Source organism: Chrysochloris asiatica, unplaced genomic scaffold, assembly GCF_000296735.1.
Source record: "Chrysochloris asiatica unplaced genomic scaffold, ChrAsi1.0 scaffold00004, whole genome shotgun sequence".
Classification (NCBI taxonomy): Eukaryota; Metazoa; Chordata; class Mammalia; order Afrosoricida; family Chrysochloridae; genus Chrysochloris; species Chrysochloris asiatica.
In genome coordinates this window covers 28,581,360-28,597,346 of record NW_006408522.1, presented here as the reverse complement: position 1 = coordinate 28,597,346, position 15,987 = coordinate 28,581,360, and the positions used below count along the sequence as shown (strand labels likewise).

At 36.3% G+C, this 15,987-nt stretch overlaps 1 pseudogene; it reads left to right on the top strand.

The window, feature by feature from the left end:
- The first annotated feature begins 7,228 nt into the window (after positions 1-7,228).
- Positions 7,229-8,124, top strand: LOC102824498 (annotated as a pseudogene).
- Positions 8,125-15,987: the final 7,863 nt, after the last annotated feature.

The following is a 15,987-nucleotide window of genomic DNA, read 5'->3' as shown; positions in this document are numbered from 1 at the left end:
TGAACTAATCAGAGGTTTCTAGCACTCAAAGACATTCACATGGTAGGATGTGGCATGTGATTAAATGAGGGCGCTTCAAAGATTTCATGGAAAAACTCCATTATCTTTCCATTTCGTATTTCCATTAACTTTTTGAAACCCCCTAATATAATTCAGAGTTTTGATTAAACACATGTTTAAATGTAGGTCCTGCTGATGTCCATGAGTAGTTAGTTACTCAGCCAGCATGAATATAAGTTTATTTTCAAGTACTTTCAATCTGTCTGTTTGGGAAATTGCAAGATTGCAGATACAGCTAAAATAAGGAAAAGGCAATGGTTACATTTTAATAAGAATTTTAAAATAACATGCTACTTCTAATTCTAGCTATAAATGACAAATTGAATTAATGGAAAAGGTTTTTCTGTCAGAAATATTTAATGGCTAGAAGATAGTATATTAATATTATATTGGAAAACCAATAAATACTCATCTCTGTGTGATATATGATTTTGAAATTAATGAATTTCTTTGTTATTAATGTGGCTACTGTTGCTCTAACCCTACACAAATATATATATTTATCTCTATCCATACATTAAACATTCAGAGTATTGAAGGATTTTTTTTTGTTGAGGGTGGCCTAAACACTCTATTCCTGAAAACTTTAGCACAGGAAACTTATGGGTAATGAGTATATGAGTCATCATTTTTATCAATGTAAATTATAAAATATATTATGAGGCTCTACTTTTTCATTTTTTAAAAAAAAAACTTCTTATTGTGAATTGAGTGAAGGTTTACAAAGCAGATCATCAGTTTTACAGTCAACGCATCATATACTTTGCTTCATTGTTGTTGTTCTTAAGTGCCATCGAGTTGGTTCTGACTCATAGTGACCCTGTATAAGGTTTCCGAGAAGTTGCCGGTGTGTTTGAACCACCAACCTTGTAATTCAAATGACCTTTCAGTCTAATGCTTATTCAAGAGTGCCACACCAGGACGAAATGGTTGTAATCCCTTCCATATACCAACAGTTAATAGCATTTACCTCTATTCACTTTAACGGGTGCATTCCTCTCTGCGTCTCCCACTAGCTTCAACTTTCCTTTGCTAGCATCACTCTTAAGGAGCTCTGGTAACGTAGTGGTTACGAATCGGGCTGCAAACCTCAGGGACAGCAATTTGAAACTACCAGATGTTTCGCAGGAGAAAGATGAGGCTTTCTGCTGCCATGAAGATTTACAGCCTCGGAAACCCTGTGCAGGGTTGCTATGAGTCAGAACCGACTCCACGGCACATAACAACAACAACATCACTCTTGTTGTATATTGCCTGCCCCATCACCCATGTTAACATGTTAACCCTCTAGTCCATAAATAATTTTCTGACTGACTAATTTCACTCAGCATGATGTCCTCCAGGTTCAATCATGTTGTGTGGTGTTTCCCAGATGCATCATTATTCTTCAAGGTTTTGTAGTGTGTGTACACTGCGTGCATGTACCAAAGTTTGTTTAACCATTCTTCTGTTGATGGACATTTAGGTTGTCTCCAAGTTTTTGATATGTTTCTTGCAGACAGCATATTGAAGGACCCTGTTTTCTTAACCCTTCTGCGCTTTATGCCTCTTGACTGATGCATTTAATCCATTTACATTCAATATAATTATCAGTAGGTATGAATTGATTGTTATTTTTCTGTGTGTTGTCTTCTTGAGCTACTGGATTATTTATTCCATGTAATATTTATGCTGAGTTCATTTTGTTTTTGGGTTTTCTTTTCATTTTCATTTCTGGTCCTGGTGTGGCACTGTGGTCTAAATCACTGGATCTCAAGGCTGCTTTGAACTACAAGGTAGGTGGTTCAAACTTACCAGTTGCTCCTTGGAAACCCTATACAGGATTGCTAAGAGTCGGAACTGATTAGACAGCACTTAACAATTAAGTTTATTAAATCTTTCTAATTTTACTCATTTTTAATTTTGATGTATAGGTGTATTATTTTTCTATGAGGTTACCCTATAGTTTACTCATTGTTCCCAGCTTGAAACAGTCTATTTTATCTTGAAATACACTTGCATTCCTTGGCATTTGAAAGTTCTGTAACTATACTATTCCCTCTTCTTGCTTTGTTGTTGACTTCATTATACGTTGATATTTCTGGGTCCCTATTTGTGTAGTAAAGTAGGTCTGGTAGTGTAGTGGTTATGAATCAGACTGTGAACCTTAACGTCAGCGGTTCAAAGCTACTAGCCGCTCTGCGGGAGAAAGATGAGGCTTTCTACTCCCATAAGGATTTACACCCTCGGAAACCCAGTACAGGGTCGCTATGGGTCGGAACCGACTCGACGGCACTTAACAACAACAACAATTTGTGAAGTAAGGAGCTCTGGTAACATAGTGGTTATGAATTGGGCTGCTAACCTCAAGGTCAGCAGTTAAAAACTACCAGCTTTTCCATGGGAGAAAGATGAGGCTTTCTGCTCCTGTAAAGATTTATAGCCTTGGAAACCCTGTTCAGGGTCACTATGAGTTGGAACTGACTCCACAGCACATAACCACCATGCCATTTTCAGTCTTGTAGATTTGTTTTACTTTAAACACTTCTTTTTCTGGATTGAATTATTGGTGTTATTGTCATGTATGGTAATTTCAAGTTTGTTGTCTGCTGTTGTTGGTTTTCAGTCCAAAGAAACCCTTTAGCATTTTTGTAAATTTGGTCTGCTCATTGCAAATTCCTTTAATTTATGTTGATCAGGAAATGTTCTAATTTCATTTGTTGTAATTAAGGGACAGCTTTGTTCTAATTTCAATTGTTGTAATTGAGGGACAGCTTTGTTGGGTATATGATTTTTGATTGGCAATTCTTTTTTTCTTTCAGAGTTTTGTATATGTCATCCCATTGCCTTCTTGCCTATATGGTTTCTGCTAAGAAAGCAGAGGTTAGTCTTATTGCTTCTTCGTTGTAGGTAACTTCATTTTTCTCGAGCTGGATTCTTCCCTTGCCTTTGAGTTTAGAATGTTTGATTATGATGTCTTTGTGATTTTCTTTTGGAATCTATTCTGTTTGGGATTCATTCACTTTCTTGTATGTTTAGCTTCTCTTGTTTAATGATGTTAGGGAAGTTTTTGTCCAACAACTCTTGGACAATTTTCTCTGTACTAGTCTCTTTCCGTTCTGCAGTTCCAGTCACCCATAAGTTGTTACTCATCACATGGTATTATATAACTCTTAGGATTTTTTTCATTATTTTTCTGTTTATTCTTCTAGAATACTAATATTGAGAGGTTTCTCTTCAAGATCATTAATCTGAGCTTCCATTGCATACAGCTACTCCTTTGACCTTTTAATGTATTGTCCATTTCTGAGATTTTAGTGTTAAACTGGATTTCTAATTACAGGTTTTGTATTATTTCAAAATTGCATTTATTTTATGTGTTTGTTCATGTAATATTTTCCTGAATTCTTAGAATGTTCTTATTGTGTTCTCTTTGCTTCCCTTAATCTTCTCTTGATTCTTTGAAGGTACCCAATTATCATTCTTTTGAATTCTTTTTCAGTTAGTTTCATTACCTTTTCTTCCTCAGAAATATTTTATGAATGAGTGGGTGCCAATCAGAGAATTCATCAGAAATAGTGAGACATTAACCCAAATAGGGGAAGCAAAGCACTAGGGGCATCTGTATACCTTAGAGTCCATAACCCTAGTCTTAATGGTTACAGGCATGGAGGGGAGACACTGTCTAAGCTCCAAGAAAGATGAGGCTTTATACTGGAGACCATTATATTAAGGCAAGATTCCCTCAACAGATGAGCTGAGAAAGGCACCTATGTTAGCCTTTGCTCTAGATAGGATTAGAAATGAGTCTCCTCTGAAAACTTTTGTTCATAAGCCCATGATTATATGGATTTAGGGAGTTAATTCACATAATTATGTAAACCAATAAACTTCAACATAGATAATTAGTTTAAAATAATTCTAGGTATTGATTGACTCTAAATTCCTGGAAGAAGTCAGCACAATACCAAAGAGAGGAATGCAGAAATCATCAGACAATATCATTAATATTACAGGCAAGTAAAATTTTGCTAAAGGTAATTCAAAAGTGGCTGCAGCAGTTCATTAACAGGGACCTGCCAAACATTCAAGCTGGATTCAGAAGAGGATGTGGGATAAGGGATATAATTGCTGATGTCAGATTGGTCTTGGCTGAAAGTAGAGAATGCCAGAAAAATGTTTACTTGTACTTTATTGATTATGCAGAGGCTTTTGTCTGTGTGGATCATGACAATCTACGGATAACCTTGTAGAGAATGAGTATTCCAGAACACTTAATTTTTCTCATGAGGGACCTGTACATAGACTAAGTGGTATTATTTGAACAGAAAAAGGGGACACTAAATGGTTTAGAATCAGGAAAGGTGTGCACCAGGGTTTTATTCTTTCAACATACTTAATCAGTCTGTACACTGAGTAAATAATCCAAAAGCTTGAATTATATGAAGAAGAACATGACATCAGAACTGAAGTAAGACTCATTAACAATCTGTGATATTCAGATGATACAACATTGCTAGCTGAAACTGAAGAGGACTTAAAATACTTACTGATGAAGATCAAAGACCATAGCCTTTAGTATGGGCTGCACCTCAGTGTATATAAAACAAAAATCTTCACAACTGGATCAATAAGTAACATCATGATAAGTGGAGAAAAAATTGAAGTTGTCAAAGACTTCATTTTGCTTGGATCTAGTGTCATGGAAACTGCATTCAAGAACTCAAATTAAAGAGGTTGGAACTCAAGAACTCAAATTAAAAAGCATTGGAAAAATCTGCTGCACAAGACCTCTTTAAAGTATTCAAGAGCAAAGATGAATATTTTAAAGTATTCAAGAGCAAAGATGTCTATCTCACTTGGTTCAGGCACACCTAAGGTGTGGTATTTTCACTAGTTTTATATGAATGTGAAAGTTGTGAACGTTGGACAATGAATAAGGAAGACCATAAAAGAATTGATGCACTTGAGTTATGGTGTTGGAGAAATATCATGGACTGCTGAATAAATGCATAAGAGAAAGAAAATCTGCTTGGTAAAGTGGAGGGTCAGTATAAAAGGGAAGCGCCCCCAATGAGAAGGACCAGCATAGTGGCAGCAGCAAGGGGTTCAAGCTTTAATAACATTTGTGAGGGACAGTGCAGGCCTGGGCAGTGTTTTGTTCTGTTGCTCATAAGATTGCTGTAAGTTGAAACTGACTTGATGGCATCTAACATCAACAGTAATCTATAAAGAGGCCCGATGGCACTGATGTGCTAAGCACTGAACTGCTAAACACAAGGTTGTCAGTTTAAACTTACCAGTGGCCTGTGGGAGAAAGATGAGGCTGTCTGCTCTGATAAAGTTTACAGTCTCAGAAACCCTACACAGGGTCTCCACAAGTCAGAATTGATTCAGTGGCAGTGGATAATTAATAGTCCACGAGATTGTATGTAACTCGGGGACTTCCTATATAGTGATGCCTATACGAATCGGACTGCGGACCTCAAGGTCAGCAGTTCGAAACTACCAGCTGTTCCGCGGGAGAAAGATGAGGCTTTCTGCTCCCGTAGAGGTTTACAGCCTCGGAAACCCTGTACAGGGTCGCGATGAGTCGGAACCGACTCCATGGCACATAACAACAACAACATACTGTAGCTGGAAGGAGCTCTGGTAGCGTAGTGGTTACGAATTGGGCTGCGAACCTCAAGGTCGGTAGTTTGAAACTGCCAGTCGTTCCGCGGGAGAAAGATGAGGCTTTCTGCTCCTGTAAAGATTTACAGCCTCGGAAACCCTGTGCAGGGTCACTATGAGTCGGAACCGACTCCACTGCACTTAACAACAACAACCTTCTGTAGCTGAAGTGATTTATGAGACATATATGAGATGTATAGAAATGAATAAGCAATCTGAATTACAGGTTTGTGGAGTAGGTTGTGTGTGTGTATATGTGTAGAGGAGGGGGATTCATCTTAACTGGATCTGTGGTTTTATTTCCCCTAATACCAGAACTATGGAGGATTCTAACAAGTAGGGAAGTGTGCCTGAAAGACTTGCAGACTTTATGCCCTCAGGCCCACTGTGGGGAAGCTGAACACATTATCCTTTTTGACCTCAGTGGAAGGCCACATTTAAACATTTCTCTCTTGTTTTCATGTTCTTGGACTTATTCCTAGATACCCTGTTTCTAGCCACCCAGGAAAAGCCATCAAATTTATAAATGATCCCAACAGAAGAGTGCATTTAATTACCTGATATTTAAATCTCAAAAGATTCATTCAAAATTGCTTGTAGCCTTTTAATTGCTTTTTTTTTTTTTTTTTTTTTTGCCAATCAAGAGCCAAAGAAAATATTAAATGCTGATTAATTGCTTTACTGACTCAGGATATATTTTCCTTCCTTCTTCTTTCCCTCTCTTTTTTCTGCCTTCCTTCTATCCTTCTTTCCTTCCTTATTTAGTCACTCCCTCCCTCCAGCTATTACTTCTTTCTTTTTGCTTCATTCCCAAGGTGAAGTAGAAGAAAAGAAAGAGCAAGACAATGCAAGAGGCAACATGAAAGTAATTGAGAATGACAGGTTCAGGTTCAATCTTAATGAGTTGGGTACCAATATGAGACCAGTTAAGATGTTGCCTAGACATTTTGACTTGCTCCTCACACACACAAAAAAACTTTATTTAGTTTTTCTGCCTCTTCAAATTTATCCATACTACAAGAGTTTAATACTATTGCATTTATGATTTGCATTCAATAAAAAAGAGACAATTCTTTGTTTAGAAGCCTTAGATGCAATTCTTGGCTCTTCATGATTTTTCACAGCCCCCCAAAGAGGCAGTATTTTTTCAGTGCTGGAGGAACTCATAACTTAAATGGACTGCTTCTATCAAATTCTATTTGACAGTCACTGTGAAAATAAAGTCCATATCTCAAAACATATTTACAACGCACATACTTCAGGCATTACAATGATAAAACCTGAACTATTTCACTTAAAAGAACACTGATTCAGAACACATTAGCCTGTCCAATACCCCATGCCATTAAACCTAGGGGACATAGATAAAGTACATTCAAGTTCTGCAAGCCTTTGTAGGAAAGCATGAGAAAAAAGGATCTGAGTAAATTTAATGTAAACTGTAAAGTAATTGGCTTTTCTCTCCACCTGTAGAGCTGCTGGTTCTGCAGGTCTGTGGCAAGACGCGGACGCCAACATGGGTTTTCTTAAAGTTGTCAAGAACAAGGCCTACTTCAAGAGATACCAAGTGAAATTTAGAAGAAAACGAGAGGGTAAAACTGATTACTATGCTTGAAAATGCTTGGTAATTCAGAATAAAAATAAATACAACACACCCAAATACAAGATGATTGTTCATGTAACCAACAGAGATATCATTTGCCAGATTGCTTATGCCTGTATAGAAGGGGATATGATTGTCTGTGCAGCATATGCTCACGGACTCCCAAAGTATGGTGTGAAAGTTGGCCTAAAAAATTATGCTGTGGCATATTGTACTGGCCTGCTGCTGGCCTGCAGACTTCTCAATAGGTTTGGTATGGATCAAATCTACGGAGGCTAAGTGGAGGTAACAGGAGATGAATACAATGTGGAAAGCATTGATGATCAACCTGGTGCCTTCACCTGCTACTTGGATGCAGGCTTTGCCAAAACTACTACTGGAAATAAAGTTTTTGGGGCTCTGAAGGGCACTGTGGATGAAGACTTGTCTATCCCTCACAGTACCAAGCGCTTCCCTGGTTATGATTCAGAAAGCAAGGAATTCAATGCAGAAGTACATCGGAAATACATCATGGGTCAGAATATTGCAGATTATATGCGTTACCTAATGGAAGAAGATGAAGATGCTTACAAGAAACAGTTCTCTCTCAATACATAAAGAACAACATAACTCCAGACATGATGGAGGAGATGTATAAGAAAGCACATACTGCTATCCATGAGAATCCTGTTTATGAGAAGAAGCCTAAGAAAGATGTTAAAAAGAAGACATGAAATCGTCCCAAAATGTCTCTTGCCCAGAAGAAAGATTGGGTGGCTCAGAAGAAGGCAAGCGTTCTCAGAGCTCAAGAGCGGGTTGCTAAGAGCTAAACCAAACCACAATTTCCTATGAAATTGTTTCAGAGAATGTTAATAAACTTATTGACCAAAAAACCTTGTAAAGTAATTGATTCATTATATTTTAAAGGTTATGTTTTAAAAACCAAGGTATTGATCCTAAAAGATTTACTTTGGGCCCTACAAGAAAAATCCTTATGCTACATATATTTATGCAGTAAGAATTTCATAGTCATTCTATCATTGTGACATTTAAAATTATATTGTTTATATTTTAGCTGTTGGCAAATAGTTAATTGCTAATAAAATTAATATAGAATTCAAAAGGGTTCAATGAAATAAGCAAAATGTGATGCTTTTAAAATCAGTACATCAGTCTCTTTGTTTTTATCATTTCTCTTGCTGGATGATTCCACAGTCAAGTACTAGAAAATCCAAAATGCTAAGTGGTCCATTTTAGATAACTGAAGATTCATCATCAAATAATTTAGATGAATCAAATTCTTATAAAACATCAAAACAGAACTCAAAACAAGACTAATATACATGTAACTCAAAACAACCTAACCTACATGTAAGTTGAGTTCACAAAATAGAGGGCAGAGATTATGGGAAGAAACAATACTTGAAAAAATATTGGCTTCAAAAACATGGAAAAAACGATCAAACTTTAAGAAAAATTATACAAATCCACCACTATAGTTGGAGAACTCAATACCCTATCTGGATAAATGATACAACAGGTAGATAGAAAATAATAAGGATATGTATGATCTGAATAATTTTATTAACCAAGTTGATACTTGTAGAAAACGCTACTCAACAATAGCAGGATATATATCACTTTCAATTGAACACAGAGCATTTACCAAAGTAAGATGTATTCTGAACAATGAAACAAAATATAATGCTAAAGGGATTTAAGTAATATAAGGCTGGAGTCCTGGTGTGGCACTGTGGGTTAATGCACCAGATGGCAAAGCCATTTGAACTGCAAAGTTGGAGGTTCAAACTCACTAGCTGCTCCTCTGAAACCCTATCCAGGGTCGCCGCGGGTTAGAAGTGACTCGACGGTACTTAACAACAACAGCAAGTTATATAAAATATATTTATTCTCTAACCAAATGGACATAAATTACTGTTGTTGTTGCTGTCAGTCATCCTCAAGTTGGTTCTGACTCACAGTAACAGAAGGAAACATGACTCTGTCCAGCACCTTCTCACAGTGATTATGTTTAAGCCCATTGTTGCTGCCATTGTGGCAATCCATCACATTGGTGAGTTGTTAATCTTCCACTTTTCCAAGCATTATGTCCAGAACAAGAGATGAAGTCTCATCATGTTCACTTCTAAGGAGCATTCTGGCTGTACTTCTTCTAAAACATATTTGTTTGTTCTTCTAACAGTCCATGACAGTTTCAATATTCTTCATCAACACCATAATTAATTGATTTTTCTCCTGTGTTCCTTATTAATTGTCCACCTTTCACATACCAGTGAGGTGATTGAAAATACCATGGCTTAAGTCAGGCACACCTTAGTCCTCAAGCTGACATCTTTGATCTTTAACACTGAAGAGATCTTTTTGCAGAAGCTTTGCCTAACGCAATACAGCTTTGATTTCTTGACTATGGTTTCCATGTGTGTGTGTGGACCCAGCAAAATGACAGCTTTAATCCACTTTTCATTTATCATGATTTTATTTATTGGTCCAGTTGTGAGGATTTTTGGTTTCTTTATATCCATACTGAAGGATATAGTCTTTGATCTTCATCAGTAAGTATATCGAGTCCTCTTCACTTCAAGCAAGCAAGGCATATCAGAAGCTATTAATTAGTCTTCCTCTAATCCTGATGCCACATTCCTCTTCATATAATTCAGCTTTTCTGATTATTTGCTCAGCATACCAATTGAATAAGTATGGTGAGAGTATACAACTCTGGTGCACACCTTTCTTGATTTTAAGTGATTCAATACCTCCTTCTTGTAGTCTTACAACTGCCTTTTGGTCTATGTACAGGTTCCTTACAAGCACAGTTAAATATTTTGGAATATCCATTTATGAAATATTTTCATTGATGTTCCACTAATTCTTGGAAGCTTGGTTTCCCCCAATGACTTCAGAGAAGCATGGGCTTCTTCCTTCAACATCATCTTCTTGAATGGTTGAGCATCCACCAATCTTTTTCATACAGTGACTTTGTATATGTATTCCATCTTGTTTTGATGCTTCCTGCAACTTTCAATATTTTGCCAATAGAATCTCGCAGCATTTTGAGGCTTGAATATTTTCTTCAGTTATTTCAGGTTGAGAAATGCTAAGTATGTTCTTCCTTTCTGGTTTTCTAACTCTATGTCTTTGCACATTTCATTATAATACTTAAACTCATTTTCAAAAGTTGCCCTATGAAATTTTGTGTTCAGTTCTTTAATTGCATTATTTCTTCCCATTACTTTAGCTTCTCTACATTCAAGAGCAAGTGTCATAATATTTTTTAACATTTATTTTTGTGTTTTCTTTCTTTCATGTCTTTTTAATGACTTTTTGCTTTCTTCCTGTATGATATTATGGATGTTATCCACAGCTCTTCTGGTCTTCTGTCATTAGTATCTAATGAATTAACTCTTTTCTTGAGATTGTCTCTAATTTGTAGGCGTGAAGGGATGTGTGTGAAGCCCACCTTGCAGTAGTTCTCTAAACCAAGGAACACCTTGATGAAAGCTACAAGGAAAACCTTGCTTGCCATCGGTAATGGGCTAAGACCACGCTGACCTAACAGCTTGGGGTAGGGTCCATAATTAGGGGAAATAGTTACTATGTACTTGATCTTTATCTAGTTATTGTTCACTCTTAGCTTTGTGCTTGAAGGTTACTTCAGTAATCATAAACCTTAGATTGATGAGCTGTCCAGATATGTTTCTTGCCTAAGACTGTACTTAAAACTGTATTGTAGAATAATAAAGTCACTCTCGACTGACCATCTTGAATCCCCTGCCACTTTTCAATTCTCCATCCGCCCCTGGAAACCCGTTCGTGCAGGGCTGGTCCCTGCACTAATTTAAGGTGGAATATAGTCAAGGTCATATTTTGGTTCTCATGGACTTGCTTTAATTTTCTTCAGCTTCAGTATGAACTTGCTTAGAAGTAATTGATGGTTTGTTCCACAGTCAGCTCTTGGTCTTGTTTTAGCTGATGATATTAAGTTTATCCATCTTTTCTTACCACAGATGAAGACAATTTGATTTCTGTGTATTCTATTTAGCTTGGTCCACATGTATGATTGCCATTTATGTTGTTGAAAAAATATATTTACTGTGGAGTCATTGGTCTTACAAAATTCTATCATGTGATCTCCAGCATCATTTCTTTCACCAAGACTGTATTTTCTAGCTACTGATTCTTCCTCTCTGTTTCTAACTTTCACAGTCCAATCACCAGACATTTGGCTTGCATCTTGATTGCATGCTTAATCAGTTTTAGAATAAGAACTTGGTAGAATTTTTAAATTTCATCATCACTGGCTTTTGTGGTTGGTACATAAATTTGAATAATAGTGATATAAACTGGTCTTCCTTGGGGATATTTGGATATTATCCTGTCATGAACAGCTTGGCAATCAAGGGTATATCTTGAAATATTCTTTTTAAGGATGAATGTGATGCCATTTCTCTCCAATTTGTCATTCCTAGCATAGCAAACCATATTATTATGTGATTCAATATGTCCAATTGATTCAAATTTGCCAGTAAGGTCCATTTCAGGTCACTAATGCTCATGATGTTGATCTTTATATATTCATTCCACTTCACTTTCAACGACTTTCAATTTTCCTAGATTCATAATTTGTACATTCTATGTTTTGAATAGTAATGGATACTTACACTGTTTCTTCTCATTTTGAGTTGTATCCCATTAGCATTTGAAGATTCTGAAAGCTTTGTTTCATTCAATTATTAAGGTCAACTCTACTTCTTTTTCCTGGTTGTATTTTGATTGCCTATAATTCTGATGGGTTCATCTTCCAGATCTATATCTCACAGTGTTCCATTGTTATTTTTAAGGTTTTTAATGACTAACCATTCAGAAGTGATCTGCCTCTCCTTTCCAGTCTATCTTCATCAGGAAGCTTAGCTGAAGCCTGCCCACCATTGGTGGCTTTATTTTAATTGTTGTTAAATTCCACTGAGTCATTTCAGACTCATAATGACCCCGTAGAGGGTTTCTGAGGTTGTACATCTTTTCTGGAACACAAAATTTCATGTTTATCCTGTGGAGCGGTTGGTGGGCCCGAACCACCAATTTTGTGGTTACCAGTCCAGTGCTTACTATATAGACTCTACTGCACAGATATTTGACCTACTGGTGGCATAACTTCAAGCAACACAGCAACACATAATCACCATGGTACTTACGGCAAACTGACAGATGAGGGGTGGGATATAAATTGTTGTTGTTTGTTTGTTGTTAGGTGCCATCGAGTTGGTACCAACCCATAGCGACCTTATGCACAGCAGAACAAAACACTGCCTGATCCTGGGCCAACCTCACTACTGTTGCCATGCTTGAGTCCATTTATGCTGTCACTTGGCCAATCCATCTCATTGGAGGTCTTCCTCTTTTTCTCTGACCCTCCACCTTACCAAACATGATATCCTTCTCCAGCGACTGGTCCCTCCTGACAATATGTCCAAAGAATGAAAGATGAAGTTTGGTCATCTTGGCCTCCAAGGAGCATTCTGCTGCACTTCTTCCAACACAGATCTGTTGGTTCTATGGGCAGCCCATGGCACTTTCAATATTCTCTTCCAACACCGTAACTCAAAAGCATCAATTCTTCTCCGTTCTTCCTTATTCACTGTCCAGCTTTGGCATGCATGTAAGGTGATTGAAAACACCATGGCTTGGGTCAGGTGCACCTTACTCCTCAAGCTGATATCTTTGTTCTTCAACACTTTAAAAAGGTCTTGTGTAGCAGATTTGCCTAATGTAAATTAGGTATCTAAAATAGATATCTGGAAAAATTTGCCACTATTTGGGAGTTAAATAACATCTTATAAAAAATTAATAAAGGTAAAATAAAAAGAAAAATCAGAAAGTATTTTTTTGCTTAATGAAAATGAAACAAAAATGTACCAGAATTTGTGAAATATTATTTTCCCAAAGTTATACTAATCATTATTTGTGCCCATTCAAAAGAAAGGTGTTTCGATGGAATCAAACAATATAAGTGAAATGAAAAAGAAAAAACACGACTGAAATAAAATCAGTTAAATGTCACCAAAGACAATTGTGAAAATGGTTGCAGTGGAACATAAACAAGAAGCGACCAGAAATTCAAGCCAGATTCAGATGAGGATGTGGAATGAGGGATATCATTATTGATGACAGATGGTCTTGACTGAAAGCAGAGAATACCAGAAAGTCATTAACCTGTGTTTTATTGAGTATGCAAATATGTTCAGTTGCGTGAATCATAGTAAATATGGACAACATTGCAAAGAATGAGACTTGCAGGCTCCTCTAGAGATCTGTTTGCACAGAATAGTGGAAAGCTGTGCAAGGAACAGAAAGTATGAAAGGCACAAGCCAGAGACTTAGACCCACCAAAAGCAAACTTATTTAAAAGATACTGGAATACTCTCCATTTCCCTCAGGTTCCCACCACACCAATAGGAGGCCTGGAGTGGCACTGCAGAATAAGCACCAGACTGGAAGGTCAGTTTGAACTGCAAGGTCAGTGGTTCAAACTCACAAACTATTCCTTGAAAACCTTATACAGATACAAGCAAACACACACACACACACACAGTTTTAAAAGACAAAGAAAGGCTTAGAATCAGACTAAGATCTGATACAGATATTGGAAGTTGTAGAAAACTTAAATCATTATGACTAGCGTGTTAGTGGCTTTCATGCAAAAATTCAACGATAAACAAAAACTAAGGGGAATTTCAGCAGAGATACAGAAACTCTAAGCAAGCATCAGAAGGGGAAAGTCTAGAAATCAAAACTACTGTAATAGAATGAAGAATGCCTTTAATGGACTCATCAATAGACTACAGACAACTCAGGAATGAATCAGTGAGTTTGAAGATAGATCAATAGATACTTCACAAACTAATGTGTAAACAGAAAAAACAAAAACCCAACAACAATAATGAAAACAAAACCAGAAGAAAATATACAAGACTTCTGAAACTATATCAAAAGATATACACATAATTGGAATAGTAGCAGTATAAGAAACAGTGAACATAGCAGAAAAAGTATTTGAAGTAATAATGTCCAAGAAGTTTCCTAATGTAGTGAGACTTCAAACCATAGATCCAAAATAAATATGAAAAAAACAAAAACAAAAGCCAAACAAACAATCAAAAACCTTAAACGAAAGCACAACGTCTTCAAAGACATAGTGAAAGTCTTGATGAAGCCAGAGGGGAGGAAAAGCATCTTAGTTATGGAGGAACAAAGCTAAGAATTATATCAGACTTCCTTTCAGAAGCCATGCCAGCAAGAGGAGAGATGAAGTGAAGTATTTAATTCAAAGAAAAAAAGAAAGGGAAAAAGAAAAATACTGACTTATAATTCTATAGACAGAAAAAGTATCCTTCAGAAATGAAAATGGAATGAAGACTTTCTCAGGCAAAGCAAAACAGAATTGTTTGCCACCAAACATGCTCTACAATAAATATTAAACTATTTTCTTTATGAAGAAGGAAATGTTACATTTTTTTTTTTTTTTATCTATGTAAAGAAAGAAAGCACATCAGAGAAGGAATAAAGATAAAAAGTTTTGCTTTCTAACTCTGGTGTGGTGCTATAGGATAAGCATTGGACTACTAACCACAAAGATGGTGGTTTAAACCCAGCAACTACTCTTTGGAACCCTATAAAGGGTCACTGTGAGTTGGAATTAACTTGGCATTTAAACACAACATTCTAACTAGATATTAGAGATGTGTTTGTTTCAAATAAAAATTGTAAAAAATTATTTTGTGACTAAAGCCTATAGATAGATGAAATGATTGTTAGCAATGCCAAAATGATGAGGAGTGATTTAAGAATTGTTGTTGTTATGTTCCATGGAGTCAGTTCTGACTCATAGTGACCCTGTACAAAGTTTCTGAGGCTATATATCTTTATGGGAGCAGAAAACCTCATCTTTCTCCCGTGGAAGAGCTGGTAGTTTCGAACTGCTGACCTTAAAGTTTGCAGCCCGATTCGTAACCACTATGCTACCAGAACTCCTTGGTTTAAGAATTAGGAATACATAAAGTGAATCTGTAGGTGTTGAAAACACCGTTTTCTCAACTACTAATAAAGTTGGCAGTTCAAATTCAACCAGTGGCATTCAGAAGATTTTTGACAAAGATGCAAAGATGATTCAGTGGGGAAAAAATGGTGTTTTCCACCAATGATGCTGGAAAATTATGTGTCCATTTATAAAACAATGAGTCTAGATTTATACTTTATACTTATATTAATATTAACTCAAAATTAAAACAATATTAAAAAATCACAGAGAATGAAATGATGAGAAATCTGCATATCCTTAAGTTTGATGGGGAGTTTTTAGATATGACACTGAATGTATGAATCATAAAAAAAACATATTAATAAACTGGATTTTACCCAAATTAAAAACTTTGCCCTGAAAAAGATAGTGGTAAGACAAAAGACAAGCCAAGACAATGAGAAAGTATTTGCAAAGCACACATCTGCTAGACTTGTATCCAGAAAATATAAAGAATATTTGAAACTCAATGAAAAGGAAATAAACAAATAAAAATGGTAAAATATCTCAACTACTTCATCACCAAATACTTCACTCCATCTCTCCTCTTGCGTGCATGACTTCTGAAAAGAAGTCTAATGTAATTCTTTTTTTTTTTTTT